The following is a 12,056-nucleotide window of genomic DNA, read 5'->3' as shown; positions in this document are numbered from 1 at the left end:
GTTAACGCGGCAATCGCGATTGAAAGACGAGCCTCGAAAATGGAAATCATATCCGGTGCAAGCCTAAATCGAATGGACAGAAGCCCGCGAACTGTCTAAGCAGCGCTTAAAAGCGGTTCGAAAAATCAGGGTAAGTGGGGAAAGTTGGCGGTTAAAAATCTAACGTAATTAAAACTTCGCGAATACTGCCGCGTCCGCAAACTTCATCGTCTGACCGACATTTGGTAAGCCCTGTAAATTCCCGAGTCCCTGAAATACTTGAAGTTTTATCAATCTCAACGGAATGTTATAGGCCGGCTGGCAAAATTCGCGGAACTAGTTCAGGGAGAGCGATAGAGAAGGAGAGGGAGAGAGGGTGGAACGGGACGGTATAGATGGAGACAGATGGAGGAGTCGATTCTACAGCGGTTGTAATTAGCAAGGTGCGCAGCAACGCGTGCTTCACCGCGGTTCGCCATTTTGAATCTACTGTCTCTCCGCGAGCTGTCCTCGAAACAAGTAGAATGACGTCAGATCTTCGCAACCCTGTTCGCCACCCCCGGCCTCGTCGAATCGACACGCTCGCTCTCGCTATTTCGTCCCGAGAGCACTCGATTTCTAGATTTTTATTGCGCCCCGTGTCGTTGACATTCTTCTGGCTTTACACGGCGAAACCGAGCCAGAGGAGACGCAGAGAACATTTCTGCTTCGCGGCACAATGGCCGAACGTGGATGCTTTCTTGCGATTGAAGTCCCGTTTTTGTTCGAGTCGCTTGTGTTTCCTGTTTCAGCTTTCATATCGCTCTTTCTCTCTCTCTCTCTCTCTCTCTCTTTCTCTGTGTCTCTCTTTTCCTCCCTTACCTCGCTGTGTGCATCGCGAACGCAGTTTTTCGGCGGCAGTTGAAACGAGAAGCTGCTTCAAACTGTGCCCGCCAGTTGACTTCGCCGAAGTAATCATAAAAGATTGTGCGCTCCACCCCGTAGGAATAAAACGCGAGGTTTCCCCCAGAAGTAAAAAGGGTTTCCCTCTGATTGGGTCCGCGGAGGTTGACGAACTCGCATTTTTAGAGAAAATATTCTGACACAGATGATGCGCGAACAGTTTTGTAAATGGCAGGTCGGTTGCGGGGTGAAACCTGTGTCGCGTTTATTTTTCATGGTTTCGTTATGGAAGGAATGATCAAGTGGAAACGGTAGAAATAATCAGAGAATTTCAGGACATCTGGTGTCCCTAATTCATTGAACATTTGTATCGAGATCGATGAGATCGAACGTAGATCTCGAAGAAAAGTATATCGAAAGATAAGTAAAAGTAACTCGAGGATTTAGATGTAAAGATCGATAAATGCAATCGAGAGTTAAATAATAACACGATGTTTTCGTATTACAAAGCAGTCTGTATTTTAGTTAACTTCGCATGAAACGCTATAATTACTCTTTTACGGTATCGCTCCGTTGCGGACGACATCTTGAAGCGTCGGATTCACCGGGGAAGATTAATCTCGACAGATCCACGATCAGGGTCGTAACAAATTAGCGTCTTTGTGTTTCCGGGGGAGGGTCGGGGAGGGGCGGGGGGAGGAATAGAGGAGGAGAGAAAAAGCGAGTCTATCGTCGGTGTCGGTAATTTTTGCCACAGGTAAGAAATCAATACTCTGATACGGCCATAAATCCACAAGATGGCGACGGAACCGCGCGTATCGTGTTTCATCTTTCCGCAACGGAGAAGGGAGAGCGCGTCAAATGAAATCGACATGCAGGTGAACGATAAGTTATCTCTGGGACGTGTAGAATCTATGCCGCGACGTTACGTAACGATCCAGGGCTTCGCTTTAGCTTTCGGGTACGATCTCTCGTTCCCGCTTCCCCGCTTCGACGCGGAAATAACGTCGCTGGAAAGTAAAAAGGTTGGGAAATAAAAAGAGAATTAAAAGGGCGCCGTGCCGCGCCGCGCCGCGCCGGGGTCGGAGCGCGTGAAATCGAACTTTGTGTTCGCGACGTTCAAACGTTTCCGGGGAACGGATGGACGGGCGCAGAAGAGAATGACACGGTTCAATAATACACAAATTTTATTTTATTCATTTTTTTTTCTTCCCGCAGAATCGAGGAAATCATTTGTTGAGAGAACAAAACCTCTGCAATACGAATAGCAGTTACAAGTAAATATGTACAATAATATAGAAGTGGTTGCCTTTCTTATTTATTTGTTTATCTTTATTTTATCATTTTTTTTGCCTTTTTCTTTTGCTTTAAACATCTGGCTTTTTATTTCCGGTTTGTGTTCGTCTGGTATATTCCTACTTCTCGCACTGTTAATGATAATCCATAATGATAATCAATTAATTAATTAATTAATTAATAATAATGATAATAATTATAAGAATCGTACTGAATCAATATTAAGAATATTTTGCTTCCATACATTCACCTGGTAATGGAGGTTCAATCGTAGGCATACCAATCGACCATCGAATCATGACAATATTGACAAATTGACAGAACGTGCTTTCTTCGCCTGCTTCGCATTCCGTTTCACCTTCTCTCGCACAACCCGCACCCATCGCACCCCCGTATCCTCGATCTCTCTCTCTCTCTCTCTCTCTCTCTTTCTCTCTCCCTCGCTCCATCTCTCACTCTCGTATCTTTCGTGCCCACTCATCCCTCCGCGCACGCCACCCTGACCTCTCACCGCTGTTTACCGTCCCAACTCTTGCCTTTTTAATTCACCCCATCTCTCACCCCTTTCTCGCACGCACGGTTCTTGTTCGCGCGCGCGATTTTTAGGCGTACACGCCGTGCAGCGCGCGCCCGAAATACCTCCCGCCCTCCACGCCCCCGTCTCCTCAAACATTAATAACACGTACAGCCACCCCCTGGCGCGTCTTCATCGCCTCCCGAAGTCTACCATCGTTCTCGCCCCCTCGAACCCTTTTTCGAACAGCTCTCGTGCGCGTCACACCGCCGTAAAACGACGAGCACGAGACCCTGCCCCCCCCTCCCCAATTTATCCCGGTCTCTCAAACGAACCCCGTGTCCCACCCCGCCCCAGCCCCTCCCCAGCAATCGTTCACACCAGAATGTGTTTTCGTCGGTTCGCCTCCTAAGATTAAGTCCACTAAGCATTTCCTACCGTTGATTAAATGCTCATCGCGACAAGAGAGCTCAACAGCGGCTCCACACCCCCGACTTGCCCCCCCGGCCCCCAGAAAAATCACCATCGTCCCGGTGTCGCAAAACCACCCCACGCCCGCGAAAAATCTTTCCCTCGATCTCGCGGGCCTCTTCCGTTACGCCCTCCCCCGATATATACGTCTTCTCCGTTCCGTTCGTCCCGAAACTTCCGACGCCCCTCTCCCTCAAATCCCTAATTCACCCCCCCCCCCCTCGAGGATCGTCCCGCGGGTCGCGCGTTTCGTCTTCTTTCCGGTCACCATCTGCCCTCCCCGCGGGGAGACGTGCCATACTCGTGACAGCTTTACGTGGCTCAACAACGACCGAGAAAAGGACCGCACTTTTCGTCTGAAGGAGTATCGCCACGTGGCAATTGCGCGATTGCAACGTCGGCACCGTGTAACCTTTCTCTGCAGCTTCACCCTATCTGTCCGCCCTTTTCGTCTCCTGGTTCGCTTTTCCACAGGAATCATCCTGCTATTCCGCGTTCCCTAAGCTATCTTGTTTTCTAGCTAGCCCGTGTTTTCCGTCGGGGTTACAATGCTTTATCGTTTCGTCGTTCGGCTGTGATTCAGTCTCGAATCAGCGCCGATTCAAGCTCGACACCCTACTTTCGTTTAGTATAGAAGACCGCACCGCCTTCTAACCGCTTCGGTTCGTCTCTACCGAGCACCGAATCGCCGCGGATCCGAGCCGACCACTGTGCTCTCCGCTTTCGAGTCAGGTTACCGAGATGCGGGAACCGTTTCCCTTCGCGAACCTCTCGAGAAGGCTCTGCAAAAGCCTGTCTCGTTCCTCAGGATTGTCCGGCACGTCGTCGGGGATGGACCAACGACCGCGTTTTTGGCGAGAAAGCGGACGAAACGCGCGGACGCGACGATCCTCGAGATCACCCCGCCTTCTCTCGCCCCCTTCAACACTTGTTTCTCTCTCTCTCACACACACACACTATCTCTCTTTCTCTATCTGTTCGTCTTTTGTTGTTGGTTAGGTTTGTTTGTTTGCTTGTTATTGATTTCTTTTTGTATTCGTGAAAAGAAAAGCCCACCATCGTAATAATTAACGTGTTAACGGCGACGTCGTTCATTGAACAGGTTCCGTCGATCTCGTCTTTTTTTACGATCGATTCGTTTTTTATCGTTTATGATTTTTTTTCATCTTATTCTTGCTTGTCGTTAAATAGTAATCATCTAAACAATGAAAGCGGCAAAACGTCTCGAGGAAAAAGGTGTCCCTGAGCGCGACGGAAGGGGACGACGACGACACACACGTATTCTTTCTTTGTCTTCTTTGGGAGGGAGAAATAAAAGAGACTGTTTTATTTGTTTGTTTGTTTGCTTGCTTGCTTGCTTGCCTGCCCGCCGCCCTTCGTCGTCCTCGTCCCTTTCACGCCCACAATTATTAGCCGCACCTGCACAGGACTTCGCGGGACACGTCCAGTCTAAGTGTAAGAAAGAGCAACTATTATTTTATACATTTTGTGGTTCCCACGTGAGAAAAAAGGTCTCCTCTTTCACTCTCTCTATCTCTCTCTTTCTTTCTCTCTCACTCTCCAGCTTCCGTTTTTACTACGCCGCGATCGCTCGCGTTTCGCGTCGTTAAAACGGGGATGGGGTGCCGTTTTCTTTCTCCTGGTGGGGGCGTGGGGTGGGACGCGGAGCAAAAGTCTCGTATGTGTCCTGGACGAGTCGGTTTCGTCCTGCGCAGGTATTCGTAAAAAGAGGGACGCTCTTCTCAAAATGTTGCATCTTTGTGAAATCGCGTTTTTTTCTCAACTAAGTTCCTATGTCCTTTAAATCCTTATTACAAGTACGGTAGTAATAGTAGTAGAAGTAGTAGCAGCAGTAGTAGTAGTAGTAATAGTAGTAGTAGTAGTTTATTAATAGTAGGTTTTTTCTCTTTTTTTTCATCGTTTTTATGTTTAAGCATTTTTTTATCCTTTAGTTTTCTGGTTCTGATAATCTAATAGACATCTAAAAATAACACCCATTTTTTTCATTATTATTTCATTATTTGTATTCTCCTTAGCTTTCTTTTTTTATTTTTATTTTAGTTTATTTCGATCAAGTATTACTTAAAGATTCCTTAAACGTTAGACTGAGGGCCGCGTGCCGCGTGCACGCTGGGCTCGACGGCGGATCGCGGGACGATAGGGAGGAGGAATCGATCATTAGACAACGCCGGCCGCCATTTTCGTTCTTCCCGGTTGATGAGAGCTACCCGCGCGAGATCGACCGGCAAAACACCGTCGACCGTCTCTCTCTCCTTCGAAAATCTCCCGTTCATGCAAATCCCCCTTTTTCTTTCTATTTCCCTCTTTTTCTCGTTCTTCCTCTAACGATCCGACCGCACACGATCAACCCTTTTCCAAACCCCTCCCCGACCACCCCTCGAGCCCAGACTGAACGCAGCTTTGCATACCACTGTTGAATTACATCTTACATTTATTTCTAGCGGCTGGAGTAACAAGTTTTTTTTTATTTTTGTCATTCGTTTTGTCAGCTCAGTACTGCATCAATTCATATTGCTGCTGTTGTGATCTGTACCCAAACCGTCGTTCCCAATTAAACCCCTGTCCACGCATACACACCCTGCTCCTACTCCTCATCCTCCTCCTCCTCCCTGTGTCTCCTTTCCCCCTCTCTCACCCTCTCCCATTCTCTCGTTCTTTCTCTCTCTCTCTCTCTCTATTCCCCGAACCCTCGCTCTCTCCCTCTTTCCCCCTCACTCACTCTCTCTCTCTCTCTCTCTCTTTCACTCTCTGCACACGTGTCTGGCCTTCTTATGCGTTGGTGCATCGATCTTCTTCGTAACGCCCTCCAACCCACCGTTCTCGCCCCCCGAAATCTGTCGTTAAATTTCCTCCTCGATTTCCTCCCGCCTCTCACCCTCCTTCTCGCGCTATCTATCTCTCTCCTACCCTCGGCTTCCCGTATTTTTCCCTTTCGTGTTAATTTTAATATCACATTTTCATGGGAACAGACTGGCCCGATATATTTGGAAACGGAACCCGGATATGCTGATCGGTGAATCGGTAATTTTTTTTCTCTCGTTATTCGAATGTCGTTCTCTCGTCCTCGTCCTCGTAATCGCGATTATCAAAAAAGGGGATACTCGACCGTTGAGCCCTCGATACAACGAATTTTTTTTTTTTGTCCAATTGGATTTCCTGTCCGCTTTTTTCTGGCATGATCGAGCCGCGATCAAGTTCCTCGCCGAGGAAATTGAAGACGAATTCGACCGCGCAATGGCATACGTCTTTTTCATTCGAGATTGCCTCGGAACCGTCCTCTCTTCCTCCCTCTCTCTCTCTCTCTCGCTCTTTCTCTTTCTTTCTCTCTTTTTCTTTCTGTCTTTATGTCTTGCTCCCTATCTACCTTCTCTTTCTTTCTGTTTTCACTGTTATCATCCTCTTTATTGTATTTTTTTTGGTTTCTTTTTCGCTTCTTTTTCGTCTTACTTCGCTTTTGCCTTTCGCGTTCCTCGTTCACCGCGTGCGGGAAAAAGCAGAGCGCAATACATCGGGCGAGCGTGTCCCTGTTTTTAATATATAGAATACATACATCTTTATCTCGCTACAAGGTACTACGAACCCAGATCGAAAAACGATAATAGTCCATCGTTTATGAGATATCTTTTTCTTCTTTTTTTTTCTTACGGCACGTACAACGACTTGGATGGCAACGACGAAACGAAAACGAAACTCACGAGACAAAAAGGACAAAGAAAAAAGGAATTCTTTTTAATAACATACGAAGGTGCGTTCATCAACAATCTACACGTTCAAGAGACACATTCATCGTTAAATCACTTAATTGAAACTCCTTAGACTGTAAAATATTAATTATGTTTGCTCTTGTTTATCCCTCCCGTTAATCGACCTTCTCTAAAACAGGTCCCCACCCTCTCTCTCTCTCTCTTTCTCTCACTCACACGCGCACTCATACGCACAAATTCTCTCTCTCTCTTTCTCTCTCTCTCCCCCTCTTTTTTACTTTTGTAGACGCTTGTGTAATTAATGTTACCATTTTTTTATTCTTTTTTTGTGTGATTTTTTTTTGTAATTTTTGGTTTGCTTTGTGGTGGTTCTTGGTGGTTCCCTCGTTTAATACGATTTCTAGCTACCTCACGCGTACACCTTTGTCCGTCACTGTCTTCCGGATCCTCTACCGTCTTGTCGAAAAGTAGAAAACCAAAAGCAAAAAAAGAAAAAGAAAGAACATCCGCGCGACTCGAGGGACTCCGATCGCTTTCCGTGTCGAAGTTCAACGGCGTAGTCTCTCTCTCTCTCTCTATCTTTCCCTCTGTCTCTCACACCCCCGCACGAATTCTCCCTTTGATCCACCGCGTCCTCCTCGAACCCCATTGTGAAACGCGAACGACAGTCAACGCGCGTCCACGATGCTCCGGGAATAATTTTCGTTGCCGGCAATCGTGGCTCGCCGAGATACACAAATTTCGGAAAACAAAAGTCTAGAGAACCGTCCGCGACAGAAAAATAGAGACAACATTCCGAATCGCCTATTTACAAAATACGATCAGACCGAAATCGATGAAATGAATTTGTTGAAAGACATTCTCGAAGGCGGCGGTCGTCGGGGGCTGTTCGTTCCCCACCGGTTTCTCGAATCCCACCCGTTTTATATCTGATGTGTCGGCCGCGGTAATCTTCTGCAACAACCAATATGATTGCGATCAACTATAGATAAATGGTCGATTGTTGATACAACAACGACTTGCGGGAGTATCATTACGTTTAATATTAAAAAGTCGCGGCACGCCTCGCTGAAAATATTTCACTCGGCTTGGTCGCTCTTTCGGTGGGATTCGAGATGTGTTTCACCGTTCCCGTCGTTCCCAGTCCTGTCCCGCTCCAGGAACCGCCGCCTTCGCTCTCGCGTTGGCTGTCGTTCGAGGTCGCGTATCTCTCGTCCGCGCTGAAAATCCCGTTCGACTCGAATTCACCGTCGTATACGTCGCCGATCGTCGTTTCCCCTCTAAACGCCGCCCCTTCACCGTAAGATCACGCGCGCGCGATCGTGTCTCCGAGAGCATAATCGTCGTCCAGCTAGCTGGCCACGCGGCACACGCGAGGACACCCCCGCGAGAAGGCCCAAACACCCCCCCGGCACCCCCAAACGCTCTCCACGAAGTTAAACACATTTTTTTCTCGTTTTCGTTTTCTTACAAACTATCCCCGTGTTTTTAAACCGTGTTACGTTTTGTTTCGTATTTTTTTTGTTCAGAGATCACTCGTTACGTTTGGTAATCAGTCTATCTACTCTGCGTAGAGCCTAGCCCGCGAACTCGATTCCCCCTCGACGATCCCTCCCCCCTCGATCCGAGAGCCTCACGCGCGACGACGACCCTCCTGTGCCCAAGAATCAACGGAAATCGAAAGGAATTTTTACGTGAGAAACGAAAGACAGGCGCGAAACCGTGAAAAACGTTTACCGTAATACTTTTAAAATTGAAAGACCGAAACATCGACATCGTCCCCCTCCCCCTTTCGACCGACAGATCGTCGACGTCTCGTTTAAGCAACGACGGAATAGGAGCTCCGACACCTCGAGCCGACGACCTAACCGCTTAGGCGCTGCGCGCGAGATGCCACTCGAGCCGCAAAATGGAAATCGGCGCAGCCTTAACCGGTCGGTGAAACGTAATCGCCGGCCCGCCATCGATTTCCTAGCTCTTTGGACCCTTGTACGACCTTCTTTCATCCTCCCCAATTCCACTTTCTCGCTCTCATTCTCTCTTCATCGCGCCGAAGATATCTGTACACGCGTGTACACCGACCCCCGCGGTGATCGTTCTCCAAGATGGCGGCGTTGCTCGCCTAATCAGCGGCAGAGAAATCTTGCGCGACAACAGGTGGTAAAGCCTCGAAAACGCCGAACGAGGGACTTACAGAATTTGTACTCTTTGAATGCGTATTACAATGAAACGATGCTCTCTCTCTCTCTCTCGCTCACTCTCGCTCTTTCTCGCTTCTCTCGTTTTCTTTTTCTCTCATCTTTCACTTATAATATAGTAAGACTTACTTTTTCCCCTCGCGTCGGACGCCACCCCGTTAATTACAGTGTCTCGCGTGAAACGTATACGCGTGTGTCTTCCTCGTGTCCATTTCCATCCCCCTGCCTCCCGCTGTTCCCCCAGCTTCCACGTCCGCGAAGAGAACCGTGTACCTGCGTGTGCCTGAACAGTGTATATGCGCGCGCGCGCGCGCGCGCGTGTGTGTGTGTGTGTGTGTGTGTGTGTGTACGTGGTCTTTCTATACGTTAGCTGTGTACCGTATGATTTTCCCGACTCGCCACCTCCCCTCCCGGATCATGCACTCGCGTGTACGTCGAAGGGTGGAACTCGTTTTCCGCTCGTTTCTTTTTCTTCGTTCGCGTAGACTAATTAAAAACTGCAGGGCTCGCGGAGGAGACCCGTCTCCCTCGCGAATCAACCCCTCCGACCCCCCTTCCGGCCCTGATTTCTCCTGCACGCCGTGTCCCGGATCGGCCGACTCTCGCCGATATAACTCGCCTTCTCCCTTCCATCCCTCGGTGTACCGTGCTCGATCAGATTCTCCTCGGCTACGAATTTTCCCCGGAATTTCTCCGGCTTCTCCTCTCGCGAGCCGAGAGCAATAAACGAGACCGAAGAATCAACAACTCTCGGCGAGAATCGCGACGGTTTCTCCGGTTTATCTCGACTCGCCGCGATCTCCTCGAGAAAACCCGGGGGAAAAAGAGAAACGCGCGCGCACGCGCGCTCGGTGGAGACGCGAGGAGAAGCGCGAAGGATCGACGGGTAGGGTTTCTTTCCTCTCCTCGATCCTTGGACGCGACGCCCCCCGTGGCACGTAGAACGGAGAACGATCGTGCGATCGTCGCGGCCGTGGCGGATCGCGATGCTCCCCTTAACCCCCGTAACAGCCAAAGTCCCTCGAAAAATTTTCGGTGACGTCGATCGGTTAGAGGCCACAGCCATCTACAGTATATCGACAACGAGCCGCGCCTCTGATCGATCCGCCACGAGATCGGATCCGCGCGGACTGCGACGATCTACCAACGGGGATGATCCTCCTGCTGGCCGGGGGCGCGCCCCTCGAGGAAGAACCGCCCGGAATTTCCTCTTAGATATTCTATCCGCCTCGACGCTTTCTCCATAAATTTGGTCTCCCTTAAAAATATGTACAATACGCGTATTCAATTTACATCGTATTCCGCTTCGCCCGCCACAGTTTCTCGCGGTTCTTCCTCGAGGACCCCCCCGCGAGCGTCGCCCGTTCTTCCAAGCCGGTCAGATATCTTCACCCCCGAAGATGATGATTCCGCTCGTCTTCTCGCGCCTCGTTTTTCACGTCCCCTCGCCGCGTTCCTCGCGACGACCACGCGCGTACACACTGCGCGCCGATGTTCCCGCGGATGCTCCACCGTTGTAGGGCCGAAAAACGGGGCCCTAACGTGCACGCAGATTTCTCGTGCCGATTCCTCGGAGCACACCGTCGATCTTCGCACGCTCCCATGGCTTCCCATTCTCGTCCTCGTCCCTCGTTCTCGCTCGTTCTCGTTTCTTCCGCTACAAACGCGACCCACCCGCCGCACACTCCTCCCACACTCGCCGCCCTCCTCTCTTCTTTTTCTTCTTCTTCTTCACCCTCCGCGTCTTCTTCCTTCTCTTCCTCCGCACCCCCAACTGCTCCCCCTCTACTTTCTTCCGCCGCCACCGCGCCATCTCTTTGTCTGCAAATAGCCCAGAGGTACGGACGTGAGAATTTATTTGTCGAGGATCTGTTCCTTTTTACTCGCGCTCTGTCGCCCCCCCTCCCTCCTCCCACCCACCGTCTTTGCAACACCCTCGCGCGGCTCTTATCACCGGAGGAAAAGAGAGAGATTTACATCGCGCCGTTTCTTATTCCACCGGGAAGGATTTTTGAAAATTTCGCGTACGATGGCCCGTTCGGGTGCTTCCATTTGGAAGACATTGAATATTAAAGGATTATTAAATCAGGTACGATTTATATAATAATATATATAATTATCAAAACTGGTACGAGTCCGAATTTTCGTAATTAGGGGTGTACATCACTCGGAAAACTTATTCCAGGATTTTCAAGATGATCGAGTTCGATTTCGTCTCTCTCTTTCTCTACTGTTACGATATTTTGTTCAGTTGTTGCATAGAAAATTGGTATAAATTCGTGAGGAACGATCAACGCTAGCTTCTAACCAATCAGAATATTTTTGGTAACGATACAGTCTTGTAAATGTGCCATTAAGATACGGTTTGTCATTAAGAAGTTCATTTTGTATGCAACAACTCGCGTGGACCGTGAGAATAAACGTGCAGCAATAGTAATTAAATTCTAGAGGATTGTTGACGGAGTAGACAGAGTGATTACAGGACAGAGGATAATGAATTACGAATATATCATTTTCAAGATCAAGTAACAACGTGATCGAGTTCAGTAGCTGCTGCATGAAACTTCTGCTTGCAGATATATAATACTTACTTTTTTTATACAGCAATACTTGGCAAATGAATAATCTACCTATTAGTTAATATTGCCCTGAATGTGTACGACTGTGGTTTCGGAGAAACTTGAAACTCCGCGAAGAGAATAAATTTGGAACAACGCTCTCAAGATTGCCAAGAGAATGTTTAACCGTCGAATGTTACATTCGTTCCCTGTAAATACGACATTTCTCTTTCGCTTGTACGGACAGCTTTAAGTGTCACTCGGGTTTCCTGTGCCGGCTAAATAAGGCACGAAAAAAGACAGAACGGCGCTCGTAACGCGTCTCGCAGGAAAAACGAAAAATACTTCGTTAATTAAGGAGGACACGTTAAACGCAGCAATTTGCCCGCGCAATCATTCTGAAAAGTTATTATCCGACCGCTCGAGGCCCGGC

The 12,056-nt window shown here is 48.7% G+C and overlaps 1 protein-coding gene across 5 annotated transcripts in view; it reads right to left on the bottom strand.

Moving 5' to 3' along the window:
• Positions 1-2,030: 2,030 nt before the first annotated feature.
• Positions 2,031-12,056, bottom strand: part of Mxd (MAX dimerization protein) — a 330,355-nt gene continuing 320,329 nt past the window's right edge. For all 5 annotated transcript variants that reach the window (XM_076520598.1, XM_076520600.1, XM_076520599.1 and 2 more), the window contains exon 8: positions 2,031-10,886. The gene's annotated coding sequence lies outside the window, so the exon portion shown is untranslated. The remainder of the gene's footprint in view (positions 10,887-12,056) is intronic.

Source organism: Megalopta genalis, chromosome 3, assembly GCF_051020955.1.
Source record: "Megalopta genalis isolate 19385.01 chromosome 3, iyMegGena1_principal, whole genome shotgun sequence".
NCBI lineage: Eukaryota > Metazoa > Arthropoda > Insecta > Hymenoptera > Halictidae > Megalopta > Megalopta genalis.
The sequence above is the reverse complement of the archived record's forward strand: the minus strand, read 5'-3'. Positions and strand labels throughout refer to the sequence as shown.